Genomic DNA, 20,982 nt, shown 5'->3' with positions numbered 1-20,982 from the left:
AACCAGTTGTAATTTGCGCTGCGTGGTGTGTGTCTTTTCTATTTGTCCGTCGTTTTTTAGCGCGTTTAACTCCTAAACACGTTCAAACAACGAACCCAAATCGAAACCCTTCTACATTCATTGAACATTCGCTAAGCGTAAGGGGTACTGCACAAACGCGGCACTCGCCTATCCCCACCTCTCCCCTGTTTCCCTCTTTGAAAAATTTTCATCGGAAACACAAAACAGTTTGAAATCTCTTCCTGATTTGCTTATCCTCCGTCCTTATCGCGCGGGTTGTGGGTAGCTCCGCGAGTGCACCTTCTGACTGCCGGTGTCGTGATACGAAGTTGTCCCAGTGGGCACACGGATGTCGCGCTCTTCGCTCGGCTCTATGATAAAAGTCCTGCGCCTGCTGGAAGTCCTCCCATTGTCTTCAAAATGTCTCGATAAAAAAAGGAGACGCCTGAAGGGTATATCTATCAACAGAAGCAACGGCGCTCAGGCTCAACGTGTTCGCCCTGCCAATGAGACACCGGAAAGAAAAGGGTAGCGTTTGGCCTGGGAAGGAAAAAGGAATGCCGGATTGCTCTGCTCGAAAAGCACTTCGTCAAGGGCCCGTCCGGTGTCACCTGTGGAGTGCGTGATGGCCTTCTGGTTCAAGAGAGACGTGTATATTGATCCAAGATGTGCGCACATTTTAGGCTTAGTTACCCGGCATGTGGTTCTTCTCAATGTGTTTGGTGGTATATGGCCTTCATAAAAGGAAAACGTCAAAATGCTATCGCAGTTTGATGTAGCCAGGAACGAAGCTACGTAGAAACACAGCCCCGTTTTTATTTTATCTTTAAATTTTTTTTTTTTTTTTTACATAGACGTACATAAAAACTGACGTGTAGAGACGCGCCCATGTCCGCGCGCGTACATACATAGTGTTATAGACGGGCACATGCCAACACCCAGGTGCACGCACAAATACGGAAAAAAATTGCACACACGCACATAGTACTCGCGGAGTATCAGACAAAAACGCCTACGGACGGGTTAGTGCTCATTCCAAACACACACACACAGAGGCACACACACAAATGTTGCCTAGATGGCGAACAGGATTTTCCCAAGTCCCTAAAGGCCCACTCTGTTTTTAGGCGTTCGCGACAACAACTCATTGGAATTTTTTTCTATCCTCTAAAAGCCTCCTTACATTCCCCAAAAGGCTTTTGGGAATGTAGGGAGGCTTTTTTCCTTCTTTTTCTTTCCTCCTCTCTTTTTCTCTTTACACTTTTTCTCTTTAACATGTTTTTTTTTTAGGTATTGTACACGCGCACGCATGAACTCGTCAACAAGAACAGTCACGTATATTTTTCTCCCGCCCTTGTGATGTCCTGCTTCCCGCTGTCGTGCTGAGCCAAAATTAAAAAAAGAAAAAAAAAACCGGGAAACTGTTGTGTATTATCCAAGGAAACGTAAATTAAACGTGGTTTTCTATTTTCATTCTGGGGTGGACGGGTTAGTGAACTAAGAGACAACATTCTGAACGGCTGGTTTACCATCCAGCTCATTTCTACAGGGCTATAGTGACTCATTCAAAGATAATGTTTTGACATGTTTTCGTACAGGTCGGGAACACGGTTCTCGGCTTCCTGAAGCACTCATAATACCGAATACGTTCAAGTGTTTGTACGTATTTTATGTTACTGCTAATATGTAGATGGCAGGAACGACTTGCGGTGGCCTGCTTGAAAAGCACCCAGACGCTTCTTCTTGACGTTGTCTCCAAAATGTCTTGCAAAAGGCCGAAATGCGCTCACATTGCGCCAAAGCCTAAAATACTAAAACGTATGTCAACCATATTTGTTTGTTTACCACATCGTGGTTTGTTTTCGACGCATAATAAAACACTATATTGCGTCGAGACCACAGAGTCGTAATCCAAGGGACGGATTAAAAAAAAAAAAAGAATTGGAGACTTTTTTTTTTTTTTGACGCAACGAAATTACAGAATTACACATGAGAGTGCAGCACAAACTAAAATAGCAAGCTACTTTATTGAGTGTTTTTGCACTAACGGACAGCAAGCACCATTCAGAAAACCATCAACCCAGTAATTCTGGCTTCAATCCCCCCCCCCCCCCCACCCTGTCTATTTTTATCTGTATGAGCATCACACTGGCGTTGCGGTCGTGTATCACTACTGCGTGGTGCACGTTTATGACTCAAGACTTGCTGTAGCGGTGCACTTGGTGAATTTCCCGCCTATAACAGACACCAGACACCTATTGGCGCCGATTGTCTTGCCGCTGTGGAAACATACACACTTGCTTACGTGGGAAACATTTACGCGCTTGGTGCTTCAGCTGCACTATACATGAGCTTCGATCGAGAATAAGTTCCGTAACCCGCGACTTATAACAATATTAAAATATATTTGGGCGTTTCTCCTCCCCTACAAGAAAGAGCATCATTGCGTGGTAAAGGGGACAGGGACACACTCCCGACGACGAGTGGGCATATTTGATTAAGTCAGAGTACGCTGGCGTGCATGACGAAAACGAGTACGCTTAATGCCCTAACATCACCTTCTGAGAAGCAAATGAAAGTTATCTAGGGTGACATCGTACACGCGTATTTTTGTAGAGTTATGATATTTCGTTAGCTTTGCACTCTTAAAAAAAAAAGGTGCGCAAAGGGACCAATCGCCATCTTTCATCCCGGCGACCCTAGCGCCCTCTATTTAGAAGCGGTAACTCGAGCAGTTCGTCCCGCGGGCATTTCGTTGCTCCCGCTGGAGTTGATCCCCTAACGAATACTTTAGTCCCCTCGTCAATAATGGCTGCCGCAAGCCTTCGATGAAGTGGACGAAGCATCACTCGAGTAGCTATTTTGAAAAGAAGCCTTGGCAAAACAAGATTTTGGCCCCGGGATTTAGAAATTGTGACTACACGCGCATATTCGGTGAATGTTTCCGGCCGCGAAAAACATGAGAACGGAATCCGAGCGACGCGGAGGCGCCGGAGACGAGGCTACCTACTCTCCGACTGCCGCGCGCGCGCCCGAGTTTGAACTGGAGGTGACGGTTGACCCAGTTGACCTGTGGCGGTGCGGTGGAAGCCTCGTCGGATGCAGTCGGAGTGGCAACCGATTGGACGGTGAGTTTTGATTGCTTTGTCTACTTGTTGAGCAGCAGAAACGTTATAGTCATTTCAGAACGTACTTCATAAAGTCGCAGGCTTACCCTGTACGATAGGCGCTCGCTCTTTGACGCGGTCGGGCTCGTACTCGTCCATGTTAGCGTGCAAACGAGGCCTAGCACTTCAAAACTATAGACCCGGCGGCAATCAGTTCATCAAACAAACGATGTAACACCGGCAGATGGTTTCGTCGACGCAGCAGCGTTTTAATGCCACTTAGGTTCATCGAAAAGTACCCGTGTTCGTTTCATCGACCAACCTTGCGACGCTTCATCGGAAGCGTCTTTCCGCACATATCGCCTCGGTCGGCAACCAAGGCGATGCGAGCTTGACGAAACCGTTGCGGTTCGCATGAGGCCTGGTGCGAGTTCGCGTCTCGAGAGTAAAGTTTCGCGCTTACGCTCTTAGGCGAAATGTATGGTCGTATCCGATATGCGTAAATAAACATGTTCTCGATCAATATTAAAGTGTCTCCGAGCGGAGCGAAGGGTTTCAGCGCGTAGTGCGGACGGTTTGAAAGCGGGGATCGCCAATTCATTTGTGGCGTATCGAGTCGCCTGGGCAAGTCCGCTTTAGTTGAGGTAGGTTTGCGGCGAACGAAATTAAACCAATAATGCAATCCCCGTGGTGAACGAAACAAAACAAAGTCGACGAAACGTTGTAGGAGCACGTATCGACGAAATTGAGCGGTGCCGCGAAGTCGTGCACGAGCGCGTTTAGTGAAGCATTGTTTTATGTTTTTACTTTCTCTGCGGGTTTCCCAGTGTCTTTCGGCCGTCTATGTTTCGGCCGATGCTGGTCGGCTCCGCGGCATAGTTTATAGTTTCAACCATGGTCGGGAATCACCAAATTGGAATTGAACGCTGTAACGATACTATTGTTTATAGAGCCCAGCGTAGAGGTGTTTTGTCTTGTAATACTTCTGCTTTTGAGATCCTCACTTCGGAGTTTGCTTTCGCCCTGTGTAACTTGTGCTCGTGGCTTCGAAATGTGTGTTGTATTCTTCAAAGCTGCTCTTGTGATCTTCGTTCAAAAGTTTTCTTTTTTTTTTATGCTTGTTATTGATAGCTGTGTTTCCTTTGGGCTCTGAGCATTTTCATTGCTTTGGACTCTGAGCATTTTCAAACAGTCTGGTTAGGACACGCGTGTCGAAAAATAAATTTTACGCGAATAAACAACAACAAAAAAATTTAGAGTAATATTTATTTATTTATTCATTTATTTTTAAATTAATAGAAAATCAATCTCGCGCCGTCAATATTGCTAAAAAATGTTTTTGCGCAAAGTTTATTTTTTTGCACTTGTGTCCCTTACAAACTGTTTAAAAAAATCTTTCCTTTTTTTTTTTCAGGGGCCCTTTAGGGTGCAATTTTCTCGTCTTGAGTGTCGTTCAATTTCGCATTACTAAATTCTGTTTATGACAGACACTATGCTTTATGATAGTATTTTACATAAAGCATAGGGTTATACCACATAGCATCGTCATTTTGGAACAGAAGCAGCCGCCAACAAAAGTAGAAACAAGTCACGTAAAAATAAATTTGCACATGCCATGAACAGTTGTCATCACAACACAAAATGTTGCTATAGCTTCATTTAAAGTACACTTTAATTTTGAGTTGGCCTAACACCTCCTAAATACCAATACCTTAGCACTTGGTTTCCTTTGTCAATTATCATATTTCAGTGCAGGGTATATAGTGGACAGTGCCACGTTAGCATTGGCCTAGAACTCGTGTTCAGTTGGTGAGAATACGTGTTCCAGCTGAATGCAAATGCAGCACTTTTTCCAGTCAGCCTTGCGATGACCTATGAGAGGGGGTAGAATCCAGCAACGCTAAAGCCTTGCGATCTAGGAGGCATTGAACTAACTGAGTAATCTCTGATTATTGAGCTCCTTAAACTATTGATTTCGCACTTGTAGGCTTCTTTGTCTCTTGAATGTTATTAAAAAAATACTTTTGATGTAGCAAAAAAAAATTCGACCACAGGTGGAGAACAGACATATGAAAAAGGGTTGATTTATGAGGTTTAGGGCGAAAACGAGCTGGTGCTAGTTAATTAAGGCTATGTCTGCCTGTCCTTTCTTTTTCGAAATCTCTGACTGTTTTTACTATGTTCAAGGTTGGTTTACTTCGTTCCTTCTAATTTTCAGAAGCTGCAAGCATCCTCGCCCACGACTGAAGATTGAAATTTCATAGCCGGCCGCATGGACGGAATGAGAAGAGAAAGGAAGGGAGCGACTACGTATATGGAGATGGTGAAAGATGCCATGGAGAGGACTTTTTGGGCAAAGAGGGTACATCAGCATACACCCTACAATCTTCAACACCGTAGACGACTATCCAGCCCTAAAGCTCACAGACCAGGTAATATGTTGCTTACTAACGATGTTGCTCATGCTTTTAGGAGCAGTAAGTTCCCTGATAAGACCACGACCACCCCCATTATGGTGCATTCGCGCTGCTAGCGAATGGAAGCTCCTGCAGGGAGATCTCGGTGACGCGGTTGGGGAAAATGTTCCTCAACGCACAGATCTGCTTTGCAGTTGCGGCTCCAGTCCTGGCATAAATGCGCCGTTAGTCCTGTCATGGTGAAGTCTGGCACCATGATGGGTCTCCTTTTTTATCCCACTTACATCAATTACGATTTTGTTACAACTGATAAGTCATGATTTTTTTCGCTTTTTCTTTTAAAAAGAGCAGTTTACAAATATCTTCAAGTAGACTGAAAATGTGAAAATTATGTTTCTTGCAGATCTTTGCAGTGTCTTTTTGTATTAGTACTGGCGCCAAGGCAAAGGAGCGATTTATGAATGTTGCCTCAGAAAACCTGCCAACTGTTCTCATGGTGACTGAGGGAAAACCAAGACCGGCCCTGTTCTGCGAGATCGTTGTAAGGCTTCATGATGCAGAAGATATAAAAAAGGTGCACTTTACCCTTTGTTGTATTACACTTTTCTTTTTCAGCACATTTGCAGTAAATGAAGCCGTTCGTCTTTTGCTATTAATTTCCTTCCAAGGGCTCAGCTTACGGGTTGGCAGAAACTTCGGGCTCTCGGGACAAGTATTTCATTATGTGACCCTGCCCTCATGCCCATGAGTATGTGCAGAAAGCATGGTCACCAGTTTTATGATCGACAGCTGGCTGGATCTGAGAGCATACCTAATGTAATAACAAGGTTTAAAACGGCACTGCCCTGCCAACCTGTTGTAAGTTTTCAAGAGAGCAAGCACACTGTCCTTGCCCTGTTGCTCAATTCAGTGGAAATTATTCAAGTTCAACATGCCTTTCAAAAAAATTCTCCTCATAGGCCACTTCTTGCTTGCCTTTTTTATAGCAGCATTATAAGAAAATATTTGCGTTTTAGTTATATTTGTGGAGGGCTAGAAAACCGAGCAAATAGCTTTATATTTTGGTAGGTTCCTCCTGCTGAGCGAGATTTGGTGCAGCTGAGATGTATCTGATCATAACTGGCCAACCAAAAACACTGCACATTCTGAATTAGTTGGCTTATGTGGAAAATTGGGGTACTTCATACTTGTTTTTATTCCTTTGTTTATTTTAAAGTAAGTATTAACAGCACTTCTCAAAGCACGGGCAAAACTAAATGTGATCACAAGCACAATGAGATGTGCTTGGAACGAATTACTTTCAGAAAACTGATAACAACATCATAGTCTTATTAACTGGCACTTCCTTCATGGCAAAAGCAAACACCACGAGTCTTTTATTATCCCACTGACATCTTTGCAATTACGATTCTGTTTCTCATGATAAATTGGGAATCCTTTTTTTCTTATCTCCTGCTTTTCTACGGGGTAGTTTACGATTTATTGGCTCACTAAAGATCATCTATTTTTATTTCAGATTTTTGCTGAGTTTAATCACATCACAAGCATCGATGCCGAGCAACGCTCTTTTTAAATTGCCTCAGGAAACCTGGCGACCGCCCTTGAACTGACAGAGGGCAAGACAAAGCCGGACATTTTCTACCAGACTGTTGAAGGGATGGATGATGTTAAAGAATCGGAGAAACAAGGTACACCTGCTTTACAATTTAGCCTTCATTGACTGTTAGCGGAAGTCCCAATCCAGCTAGCTTTCTATTGCAACCGAATTGGTGCCGACTCAGTTCATGTGATAGGTGGGTGCAAGCTATGTAAATTAAATTCGAGATATCTAACAGTTATCTGTTGGCATCTGAAATTCCAAATGCTTCTGTACATTAATTTTAAATTGTGAGTGACCGTCTGGTGATGAGTAACATTCAAAAAATGGGGGAATGGCTGTATTTAAAAAGAAACATAAATTTGCATTACTGATGTGATGCTTAAATAGAGCCTTCATATTTTGTGTTGAATTGCCGTGACACTTGGCACTGAGCACAATTGAAAGGATTAGTTTAAAAAACAATCTACTAGCATGGGTGGTTATTCTGTTATTAACTGTGTGCATATGAGGAAACAAAATCAGGCCCTTATTTCTCACCTGGTAGGATTTGACTGCATGGTATTACTGTTTCACCCTATGTCCGGATGCAGCAGATGCTAAGAGCAATCCCATTTAATCGTGCTCTTTGAACATAGCACATAACACATGTCGCCGCGCCCACTCTCTAAGGACACATGACACCCGCACAGCTTTGGATTTGCTCTGATGGCTCGCAGCCTCCGCTGCGCCCCGACTAAGGTGATACAGAGTATAGTGTAGATGGTGGTTGGATAAAAAAATTCTGAAGTGTCTGTGCTATGTGGTATGAAAATATTTTAAAGGGATACTTAACGAAATTTGAAATATACCCGTCCTGTTCAGATATAGGCTGATTATGATCAACAATATCCGTAAATGACAATCTCACGTTTGTATTTTGAGCCTGAAGGCTGAATTTTTCGTTATAAACGAAATACCTTTCTGGCTTTAATGCGAGGCATTAGATGCATCCGTGTTAAGAGCCTTTTCACATACATCAACGCCATCATTTCGATATCGCAGTGCTCCCGAAACTTACTGTTGACCGGAGATGGTCCATCTTTTGCGTTGTTTGTGCTACTCCTTTGCTCACCAGTCGAACAACGTGGTGAAGTTTGGGTACCCGATGATGACCTAGCCTGGAGAGGATATTCCAGCTGCTCCAATGACCAATTTAGCTTTGATTTGCCAAGAACAATATTAGGGTAACTCGTTTGGGGTGTTAGGTTTAGGGAGTATATACTGAACCTGTTTCAGGTAGTCTATCAGTTACCTGTATCTGCTTATCATCAGTTACTTGTATCTGCTCTAAGGGCAGGCCTCTCTTTTTGTTAGAAAGCCTTCGATTTTATGATTTGTTTTAATTCCCAACCTTTGTTTCAGACGTGCCCCGCAGTCTATTCCATTGAAGTGTGTCCCAGGACCCCAACAGAGCGCTGCAGTGTGCTTTTTGTAAATCTGGCTTATGAGACAGAGGGCCCTCTGGAAGCTGTGGCACTTCGTTTCTGCCTGGCATGGGTTTTCGACCTTCAGTACTTCGTTAAATATTTTTGCACATTTGTTTGTTTAGAGAGACTTGTAGGTCTCAAACATTCAAAGCTGGGCTGCATGGGCACAAGGCTGCTGACCAGCCTAAATTAAAAAAAAAGATTTTTCCACACATGTTGTTAAAAGCATGTTGTTCTGGGCTTGTGTAATGCATTGAAGGAATGCATTCGCATTTAAGTGAACATTATTTTTACTTTCTTGAGCACATGCATTCCTGAAGGTCTAAAACCTATGGCAAATTTTTTGTTCTGTTTTTTTTTTTGTTTTGTTTTTTTATAAATATAGGGTGACCCAAGTCACCGGGCTCGATCAAAAATGGACCGTAAAAATCGTCGCCTTCACGTCGTAGACCATGGCAAGTTTATTCGCCCTATTATTTACAGAAAAAGAGCTACGCTTTGTAATTAAAAAAACGACCTGTGAAATACACCTATGACGAAAAATTTAGATCGCTACGTACAGGCGTCAATTTTTACGGTCCATTTTAGGTCGAGCCTGGGGACTTGAGTCATCTTATATACTAGTAATTTCTTGAGCAGATATGTTCCTACAGGCCAAAAACCTTTCCCAGGTCTTTTTTTTTTTTTAATTTATAAATATACTAGTAATTTTACTGCCTCACATTTTATGATTGGGAGCTTTGTTTACTAAGGTGTTTGATTTTTTATAGTCATTTTCATTAAAAAAGGGAACAAACGACATTAAAAAGAGCTGTCTCTTGTTAGCTTTTTTTTTCTCTACAAGTTTTCTTATTTTTGAATGGATTTTAGGGTGTCTACAATATGTTTTAGTGCTGTGAAACGAGCCAGAACAATCAGATCCTGCATGTAGTAAGCTCAATTAAGATTTAACCAAATGTGAATTTTTCCTGCAGAAATTTCAAAGCTTAGCTCCCTTCACATGAAAAATAAGACCAACAAACTGGCCAGTGTCAATAGCAGTCATGTCTGCAGATGATAGAGTTAGCGATGGTTGTAACTCCCGGTAGGCACAACTAGCAGATGAGATCGCCTTCTGCTTCCCTTGCTTAGAACAAAATGACGTCGCAGTTTACAAGCGTTGCTAACGCTGCAAGCATGTCCACCGTAGGCCCTGGCAAGTTCGTCTGATTTTTCACAGGAAGGAGGCGAAATTCCTTACAATTTCAACAGGTAACATGCACATTCAGTGAATGCTTTAACTTTTAATGTGCAGGCACCGATTTTTCGGGCTCGTTCAGCAGCACTAAGAACCATTGAAGATTCCTATATATATGCTAGTCATGTAAAATTTCGGCAAGTTCTTCAGTGCCAAGATGGCAGTATTGTCTTGTATACTTTCTTGTGATGTGCAATTGTTTTCATTTACAGTGTTCTGTAGTTCTAGAATAAATATATTTCCACAATGAAAGTGCTAGTTTTTTTTTCTACAGATAGCTGGTGCAACGTGTTTCGTAAAATGGTGATGTTAGCTGTAAAAAAACCTGCCTGGAAGTTCTACGAGTGTTGTCCGCATATCCAGTCTTCGCAGCTTCTTTCACAACAAAGGCTTGCTTTTTCCAAATAAAGGTGTGCGACTTTTCATATGTACTGCAATATTTAGGTGTGAATGGGAGTGAAAGCTCTAAGGTATTGAATACCTCCCTGCTCTGAAAAGACACTTTGTGCAACTTTTCAGAAGATATACCTTTTCAAACAAGTTGCACAATCTGCCTTATCTGAATAGGAAGCTGTTCAATGCCGCAAACTTTTCACTCCTATTCACAGCTAAAGGGTCTCATTACTAGTAATTTCGGCTCTAAAAGTGTCAAAATTCGTTCACAAAAGGACGAAAATTACCCTCTCAATACTATAAAATTAATCCCTAAAAGGGTCAAAATTGATCCCCAAGGGGACGAAAGTTACTCCCCCGTCACTATAAATATCATCCCTTTAAGTGGCAAAATTAATCCCCAAAGGGACGAACTTTAGTCCCCAATAAAAAAAAAGTTAGTCCCCCAATCACCACTGTTGATCCCCAAAGGGATCAAAGTTACTCCCCCAATTATAAACACGACGGCGCTCAAGGGACCATAATTAATCCCCTGAAGAGTTAAGCTTAGTCCCTGGTGCCCTGCTGTAGGGATCAAAAGCACTCCTCTTAACGGTTCAAAACTTTGACCTCAAGGGATCAATGGAAAGGGACTAAAAGAAAAGGGAGGGACTAAACCGGGGTTTTGCCGTTTTTTGGGGATCACTCTCAGTGACATCGATTTAGTCCCCAAAAAGGACGAAGTACTACTCCTTTTTTTTTAAGAGTGTGGTCCCCGATACATTTCCATCTTTTATTCGTAAAACAAAAAGGCGTCCACTTTGGCGTTTCTCAGCGCCAGCGTACGCTATATTGGCTACTGTTTCTTTTTTTTTTTACGTTCCTTTAACGTTTGACTACGCGTTTAATTCGTCATCCTATTCGACAAAGGGTGCTTTCACTCAAAAGACAATCGCTGAAACGCACACCGTGCCTCTTGTCAAAATGAAAATATGGTTAAACATTGACATCCATTTTCACCAGTCGTGACTAACTAGCGCTGTTATAAAGTTAGTAGCACGTCGAAGTAGTCGCGAGCTAAGAAAAGAATCGGCGACTAAGAAGCGTCTTAGAGCGACTAGGCCCCGCGGTATTCACGAGCGCGAAGCAAGCCGGTGTCTATCTAGTTGGAGTTACGAGCGGAATTGATATAAAAAGATAAATCACGCGTGAGCGTGCTTGGACGCCAGTGCGAGAATGGGAATTTTATAAAGAAAGAGTATCACGTAAAACCTATTAATTTATGTTTATTAGCAAAAATAGAACGTTATAACGAGAGGCTAATTGTCAAGTACTAAATTTAATACAAAATACTAAAAAAGACGAAAAATTTCTCAGGGGGAAAAACATGGTAACCGCGTTGCCAGCGAAATACGCAAATATGGATGTCCCCGTAAAAGAGGAGTTTTCGTAAACCGCTGTCAATCCTCCGCTAAGCTGTCCGCAACTGAGAGACCGGTACTGCGCCTGCGCGCCAGTAGCCTTGAGTGAAGATACCCGGTTCTTGTAGCGGGTTGCGGGGAGCGTTGCGGTACGGCGGAGATGTTCTACGGAAACTCTCTAATGCGGGCTCTCTCGACGGTCAGCGCCTTGCTGATATCGCTTTAGCGCTATCACTTACATCTGAACGCGTCTAATCCCACAAATGTTCTGTTCCGATTCTTTCTACATGCGTCCCCCAGGGTTCCAAGACAGTAAGTGCGTCAGCAAGCCGTGACAGGTCAGCGGTGGTAGGAGGCGGTCATAGCACTGAGCCGCTAGTCACCTGCTAAACACCTGCTAGACTATAGCCGAATCCCCACCCCCACCTAATATTTTTCAGTCGCCTTCTAAGTGGCTCGAGTCGACAAAGCCCCGAATATAGTCGGTTAATAGCAAGTGCTTACTCAGCTGCGAATAACCTCTGCCACGTGACCATTCTAATCCTGGACGTAGTTAGTCAGCGGTTAACAAGGCGCTGGTTATGTCTGGTGAATAAAGCTGAGCATTTGTAGAGTTATAACAGTGTAACCTGTTTTAGAGTACAACTCTTAGGCGCCCGTGCCTGTGTTGAGTGGCGTTGCCGTCGCCATCGTCGTCGCGGTCGGCTTATCCGTGCACGTTGCATTATGGGACGTCACAGTTTCCTCCCTAAATTTAACTGGGAAACTGAATTGATGTTGAGGTCATGTGACGACAGTTTTACCTCTAGATTTAGCGGGCAAAGTGAATGTGCAGTGTTACATTATGGGACGTCACAGACTTGCACACCAATTCAGTTTTCCCGCTAAATTTAGCGGGGAATCAAACTCGTGTTGAGGTCACGTGATGTCATTTTCCCGCTAAATCTAGCGGAGGAAGAGAATTTTTTCATACGTGAAGTGACGCGAAATCATGTGACATCATTTTCCCCGCTAAATTTAGCGGACATATTGATGTGGTGTTGAGGTCATGTTGCGTCAGTTTTCCGCTAAGGGAGGAGGAGAGGGCATGGAGGAGGAGGAGTTGACGGTATGTAGGAGGATGAGGGAGGAGTACGGAGGAGGAGAAGGGGTGGGTAAGGGAGAAAGGGAAGGGGGATATGGAGGAAAAGGTTAAGAAGGAGGAAGATGACATGGATGAAGAGGAGGGTTCAGAACCTATATGTGAGGAGAGTGAACTATATTTGTACATAAATATATATATTTTTCAAGTTGTTTAGCACTGGATATCGCAAAATCAAAATACCTCAAGAGCTGCGCTCTCATTTCGCATTACAAAGATTCGTAATCATCCTTCATTTTTTCTTTGTCCCTACAACTGTACCCCGTTTCGCTCTAAGTTCGACTATAGCCGTACGCTACAATCCAACGGGGCCGATCAAGCATCACCAAAAGTGCGTCGTCATACCATTCACCGCCTTTGCGCGTTCGCTATAACCAACTTAATAAACACAAAGTGAATGCCGCCGTGATCCTCCGCTATTTTTTTTTTTCTGTGGGTGGAGGGGGGGGTGGGATTGGTGTAGTTAATGGTAACAAATCCCCCAAAAAGCACGAGCGCCTTCACAATGCATTTTTGCGTTGCCTGATCTGCTCCATCGGACTGCATGTGGCGTCGGTTGCGCTCGAACGTAAAGAGAAACGATTCAAAGGATAATAGGGACTTTTAGCAAAGCGTTACCGTGTTCCGCGTACCGGTTACTGGCGCCTTTGAAGCAGTGTTGTACACGTTCCTCATAAAGAGGAACGGAAGCTCGTTCCTCGTTCCTTTTGATTTTTGGAACGCGTTCCCGTTACAAGTTCCATCTACGAGAAAGGAACTCGTTCCTGTTACAATTAAAAAAAACGGAACGTATCGTTACATATACATTACATTTCTCTTTTGCTAATTACCATATTTAATTAGATAAAACGAAGTTTTGTTATCTATCCCATCGAATGGCAACATACGAATTCGAGTGCCGTGATGGAAGGACATCAGAGAAGAAAATAAGCGGAAGCAAGGTTTCATTTGTTGATATATTAACTTTTAAAAATTTCGGCGTTTTGTCATACTAATATTTATGGTGGTAAGTGATGCAGACGAGCTTTGCGTACCGTTACCCCACAATGTACGAGCGTCTTACAACAACCTCACATGCTTAAATTTAACAAAGTCCCTTGTTCGAACTTAACAACAGTTGATTCTCGATGTTGCCGTCCGCTATACGAGCAAGTTGAAAATGGGGTAGGACTTTTGAATTTTGAAGGTCGGTCTTGAAAACTACCAGTTCTTCGTGAAGGTTGGATTTGACCAACTCGCCCAACTAACCACTTTACTAAAGGTTGGATTCATTGTTCAGTTTGAAGGTCGGCAAAAAGGAAAAGAAATGAAGGTTAATTTTTTTTTTTTTTTGCATCTGGCTAATGTTTGGGATATAAGGGTACGTTCGATGTCTGGTAACCTGCTCTTTTTGTGTAACTGTAGGTCTCTTTGTAGAAGTTCAGTGATGGCTGTAGTTGGCCTTAGATTTCTGAGTGTATGAGGATTCGTGGAAGCGAAGAAACTGGTTGTGTTTGACACGTCCCTTTTACTGTCTTTTCCTTCGACTAAATTTTTTTACTTCGGTACCGCAGTCTTATGCACTGGAAAGAGAATTAATGCCCACAACCTCTCCTGAAGTCGACTGTTACCAAGCGAGGACCCCACAAAATAAAACCTAAGTAATAAGAAAAGTTAGAGGTCCTGCTTATTATAAATATATTGTTTTTTAAACTCTTTTTAGAATTGACCTCTTAGAAATAAAATAAAACTTTTCCCACCGGAAGAAGAAAAAGGAACGCCGTTCCTTCTTCCATTCCCGTAAAAATGTAACAAGTTCCCGTTCCAGTTCCACCGATGCAAAATGTAACGGCGGCGTTCCTTCGTTCCTCCTAAAAGGAACGCGTTCCAGAAACGTCGTTTCTTGGAACGCCGTTCCGTACAACACTGCTTCATAGCATGCTTTTAAGTGCGCCTGGATAATACTGTGACTATGAGGCCCGCGCTTAAAAGCATGCTTTAAAGGCTCCGGTAGTCGGTACGCGGATCATGGTAACGGTTTGATAAAAGTTCTCTGTAGCACATTTCTCGGATACTTTTCAGGCAAACCGGTCCGTCTCCCCATCATCAGAGCGGAGAACGTAGTATAAAGAATCCGCGCGCGCGGAGTCTAGGGGAAAAAAAAAAAGAAAAAAAAAACTGATAATAAAAAATGAAGAGAGACGAAAATTGTTACCCTCGAAAACGGCTCACCAAAAGCTACAAAAAAAAAAAAAAAAGCACGACGTGTTGCGTCTAAGTTTACCTCCGAGCAGGACACGAAATTGCTGCGACAGTGGCCAGCAGGAATTCCCCAAGCTGGAAGAAGAGATAAGCTCTGCCCTGCATTCTCATCTCCGTAGCGAAACCGGAAAGGACTCCGGAATGTGGACAATAAAACGAGCGATCGCAAACAAAACAAAAACCAAAAATTCCAGCTGAATAAAAAAAAATTCGAAAAGAAAATTCCCAAAACAAACTTATGACGCGCAAACTCGCTAACATACCCGTGCTACGAGGTTGGTCTCGAATTTCCGTGATTTTAAATCCTGTAGTGCGACTTCCGTTTGATGACTTCTACGAAAATACCGCGGTATTTGTAATTATAAGTGACGCCATTCCTTTGTTGTATTTCAGCGCTTCGAATGTCACCATGAATAGTTTTTGTTCTAAGGCAAAGTTTAGGGCATAGTTGATAGTATTACCTTTGTCACAAATAACATACTTTCTTGGACAATACGCCTACGTGTTTGTGTTTATGTATCTGCAGAACGCAGTCTTCCGAATTCATTCTGCACGCTTAGTCTAGCATCTACAATACAAAAACGCTGCGGTTATTAAAGTGAGTCCCCTTTGTTATCTGTACAGTTAAGAGTTCAAAAGCTAAAAAATTTGCTAAGCCGGCAGCACAAAACTACGCGAACGTAATGTTAACATAAGTAAAATACACACAAAGAGATATTCAATAAAACTTGTAAAATAGAATGCGATTCTTTTAAAGTATCGTAAAGTAAAACATTTGGAGGGGGCACACAACTTCTGATATCGAGTTTAGTCGAGGCGTCATACTAAAGACGACTCTTAAAAGTTCCAAAAGCCGGGAAACATCATCATAAGGCAAACTACACCGATTTGACTTGACAGTTGTTTTTTTGGTTAGCTCAACAAAACCTAAAATCAAGAAACTTAACGTTGGTTGTGTTCGTGAAGTCGAGTCGTAATGGTCTGTTTTAACAGAATGTTAAGTTGGGTTAGTTGGTTGTTCATGACCAATTTGTTGATCGTCCCGTGTAGTCTGTTTTAACACTACACAGGACGCTCAACAAACTAGCATACATGACAAATACTCTGCTAAAACTATCTTTTTTTTTGTACCTGTCCGGGTGCAAATAAATTCGTTTTTTTTTTACTGCACTGTAGCCCCTCCTGGTCACTAAGAAGTTTTTCTTGCCAGCAAATTTATTAAATCACTTTCTGTAGCGGACCTCTGGTCGGATTAGACAACTCTTTTAATACGGGGGAGGTTCGTATGTTTTTACCATCAAACAAAAACTCTGAGAAGTGTCCACACTTGAATAACTGCCTGCAGCTTATGAAGCATGAATTTTGCTTCGCTTTTCCACTTCATAACTTGGCGAAAAATAAAGACAAATAAAAACACAAATTTGACTTGCTAACTAGCGCAATACAGTCGCGGATATTCAAGCGAGCACGACCGGTGACCTCTTGTATATTACGACGGCCGGTAGAGTGGGGGATATACTTCGAGTCAAATTTTTACGCGATCGATCTGGAAGTAAACAACGACTTTGCGACCATCGCTTTTCCGACTAGATTTTCCCTCCTTTGCTGCGATTCATTTGTGGCGCAGATGAATGGTCGGTAGGCAAGTTGTGGTCGAAACCGGAAGAGGCGGTTCTCGTTTTCCTTTGAGAGTGGCAGAATAATAAGTGCGTCGGGTTTCCCAACTGAGATGGCGTACTTATTCCCGCCCCACTGGATGTGTGTTCTCGTTTGTTTTGTCGGAGCCTTTTACTTGTAGCCTATGGCCACATAAGAGTGCGGTCATAAAAAAAAAAAAAAACACAGGAAGAAGAAGGAAGAAGAAAAGGGCAATTTTTTGCCATAAAAAAGCTAGTCCACAAAGAAAGACGAAAACGAAAATTGTAAATATAACCTATATATATCAGTGAGCGCTGTGTAAGTGGTTCTTTCTTTTGTGTGCATGAAAACTTTAGAGTGCTTGTTTTGAGGGTGCGCTGTTTCTTTGTTAGTCGAGGTGTCACCGTTGTTTTTTTTTATCTGCAGACGTTTTTGATAATTGAGAGAGTGCGCAGTCAGAACAACCTTATTTTGGAAATTTATTTTCTTGACGAATTTTGACTGTATCAAAGAACGACTCCTTTGTTTTGCCGCCTGTCTTTAAAGCAAGTCAAAATTAACTAGAAACATAACCTCCACAAAAGAGTAAAACAACTTGTGGGGATCCAGGTGGCTAAAGTGAACACCCACAGGCTTTAAACGCAATATTTCTGGATAATCAAATAATTCTAACTAAAGTAAAAAATTGAAAAGTTTGGTACAGATGCCGTAATACGTTTTTTGAGTTGATTCTCTCGTGTGGCTAATCAGCTACCTGAGGATGTGGTGTGTAAAACACTTTCTCGCTCTTTCTTGAAGGAGTCGGTGCTCATTATAATGGACTAATGGACCGAGTAGATGGCAGTAGATACATCTAATATTTTACCCTTAATCCAACGAATCAGTCATAGCGTCCTTACAGCACTCGGAAAGACCGCGAACCGGGGTTCAGCTTACTATATTGCCTGAGCTTACCATGAAGACACCATAACTCAAGATGTGGTGAAGCGTAATGTGCGGCAAGCACCCGTGATGAAAGCGACGTGTGTGCCTCGCATAGTGCCTTTGGTCACTTCGAAGCAAGAGCACGTTTCGTACTCTCCAGGTGCAATTAACGCGTCCGATTGTAACTTTTCCTTCCGGTGTATAGTGTCAACGCCAACTAGCTAAGACAAAGCATGTTCATTCCTCCTCATCCACCTGAGGCGGTAAACTTTTTCCCGACGTCGTACTAACAAAACGCACTGATTGGGCACATGCATCTGGAAAAGACTTACGCATCTCTTTCGTCCCATCGGACCTTCAAGGTCGGGCAAAGTGCTCTGGCGTTTCTTTTTATTTCTCTTGTGAGCACAAATGGTGACTAATAATAAGCGAATATCTTTTTCTGCAAACCTACGCTATTAGCTCCGCATAAATCACTCGAGAAGTATATATACTCTGAACCTCTCTATGGGTTCACAAGTGCGAAAAACACCGAATGTTGACCGTGGACAAACCACTAACTCTGATTGGCAAACTATGCAGTCTCGTCCTGCGCCCTACGCGCGAAAACATTGTCATTCATGGTTTCCGGGTGACGATGATGTATGCACGAATGCTTTCTAATGGTTGGTTCACACATTTGCATTTGAGTGCGATACGCGGCGTTTAACCACATGTGACCGCTAACGTCGAGTGAAGACACTGACGCGCACTCTCAATAGCCCAGAAACGCTTCCAATTTGCTTAGGCAATTCTTTCACCGCGTGCTTGATGTTTTATTTACACAGAGTCCTGCATCGCCGTTTGGAAGTATAGCAGGGGTGAGTACATGAAATACATTGGAATCTAACAAAAACATCGAAACACAAACTTGTATAAACGTTAAACACATCCTTCAATAGCCAACTTATTCCATTCTTCAATAGTTCTTGAAAAAAGAGAACGCAAAAACATCAGTACAGAAAAAGTAAGGTCGGATTTTGTTCTCGCAGTCCGCCATTCCCTACATGTAAAAAGGTTCCTGTAAAAACCTTTCTCGACTGATTAAAAGGTGACTGTTATATACATCATGTAAACATTTTAATCTAGACATTTTGTTGGTGGTTGATCTTGTGATTCCCTCTTTAGGTGATTCTTTATGGTGGTGACACTTGCCCCGCGTTGGTAATCATTTAGAACAAATCTAGCGCATTGATTTGTATTTCATTTCTGTTTTTTATTAGGTTATTGTGGTGGGGATCCCACTCAACTTCTCCATATTCAATACAGGGGCAAATAATTGTAAAGTACAAAGTTTCTTTAATTTTGCAAGAACCCCGTCGAAAATTTCGTCATATAAAAGTAAGCATGCGTACAGCCTTCAGTGTCATCATTTCCACAAGAGCTTTCCACGTTAAATCGTTAGACAGAATGACACCCAAGTATTTTACGTTTGAGTTAACCTGAATTATTTCATTATTTATTATGTTGGTAGAACCAATGTAGCTTTTATTTCGAGTACAACTCCCGTGAACACATTTTTTGACGTTCAGATTCATTTTCCTATTCTTGCACCACATTGAAATGTTGTCCAGATCATCCAGTAAGAAATTTACATCAATCGAATCATCACTAACTCTATAGATATTGCAGTCGTCTGCAAATAGTCTTATATTTGATTGTATTCTATTAATATATAGAAAGCAAAGGTCCCAGAACAGAGCCTTGGTGGACACCAGATGTAACACCCACCTAATCGGACTTCTAACCACTCAGTACAACGCACTGCTTTCGTTCTCTAAAGTAGTCCTGGAGCCAACCTAAAACATTATTATCAATAGCAAGTAAGGTACGTTTGGAAATTAAAAATTCATGGTAAACTAACAACTCGGACAATGTCAAAAAAGACCATTTCTCAAAGATAGTGCGCAAATTTGATTTCGTAAATACTGCAAATCTTTCCGTCCAGGTATACGCCAAAAGAGGACTGTTCTAGACGTACCATTTTGCCAGTAGTGATTTCACTATCTTTCTCCTCCCGGAGAAAGAGGTACACTCCCCTCCTCTTCCCCAGTTTTTCTTGGGGCACCCTCTGAAAAATCTTCCACTCGATACGTAAAAGAAGAAACGTAATATTTATCTCGTAATAAATTGTTGTATTCTCGAGCGTGCTGGCTCAAAAGTGGATTTTATGTGGAGCTAACGTCAAAGTCAGCTCATGACCGGAGCCACTTCGCGCGCCTTTTTGCTTAGCTTTTTGGCTCCTCTGATTGACGTCAATGAAAATGTTTTGCGTTGGTGTGTCGTGATCAGCTGCATAGGAAGGTGTGTTTCACAACATTTGTCCGCGTGTGCTTATGTATACAGGTGGGTTGGCACATAGCTCTTCCTTGTGTGTAGGTTCCCTTTATTCTCAGTATATTGCTGCATAATTGCTCGTTAGTGCATCAACTTTTTCGCCTTTCTTAGTTTCTTCGTTCGTAAGTTCAAATATTTTCTGACATCATATAAAAAAAAAAAAAGAAGGTTGCTTTTTTAGCTAGAACGATTAATGTTTGTTTCAAAAGAAATACGAAAGAATAAATTTAAATATATTTCATGTCTGTAATTATTAAGTAGTACCTAAGCATTTGTTTCAAACCTCTGGAGAAAGTAGTACGAGAAGATTGTATTTCATATCGTCTTATTTGTTACGTCAAAAGACAGGATCCGACTAGAATATTTTTTTAAAGATATTGATTGCCTCCTTCCAATACCATGAGATAACTTGCTCTGATATGTGACCGAATCGCGAACATAAATCTTTTACTTTCGATGACGATTCTTCAAGATCATCGAAACGTTTCTGTGCTGGCCAGTTCTTCTTCAGTCGAATATGTATTAGTTAACCTTTATTGCGGTATCGCAGTACTGATACCGCTATTGATATTTTGAACCCTTTTTTTCTGTTTTAATTTATGATTTAAAAAAAAAATTAAGCAGCTTTTATTAATTGTTTTATCCATATTGTTGAATGTAGAATTCCAGTAACCCTGTAGGGCACACATGCATCTTCGCCCCGACGCAAAAATAATCTGCAGAAAACAAAACCAAATAAATGCGAAACAGAGATTTCCTTCCTGTGCCTGCCTCCCTACCCCTACTCGAGCTTTAGAAATTCACCCCCCCCCCCCTCTCTTCGGGATTTTAATTCCTGGGGGTACCACGTGTTGCCTGTTTGCTAGTGTTTATATGTGTGCTCCCCCGCCATGATCGGTTACAAGCCGTTGAAACGCGCAGTCGGTCAGATTAAAGCGCTATCGTTTACACCAGTCTTACCACGTAAGGTATGATGTTTGCTGTGAGCAGCGTTCGGTCCGTGACTGCCTGGTTATACTTGGCCTCAACGGAAGCGTTGTTA

This window comes from Ixodes scapularis, unplaced genomic scaffold (assembly GCF_016920785.2).
Source record: "Ixodes scapularis isolate PalLabHiFi unplaced genomic scaffold, ASM1692078v2 PGA_scaffold3__209_contigs__length_174095766, whole genome shotgun sequence".
Taxonomy (NCBI): Eukaryota; Metazoa; Arthropoda; class Arachnida; order Ixodida; family Ixodidae; genus Ixodes; species Ixodes scapularis.
The sequence above is the reverse complement of the archived record's forward strand: the minus strand, read 5'-3'. Positions refer to the sequence as shown.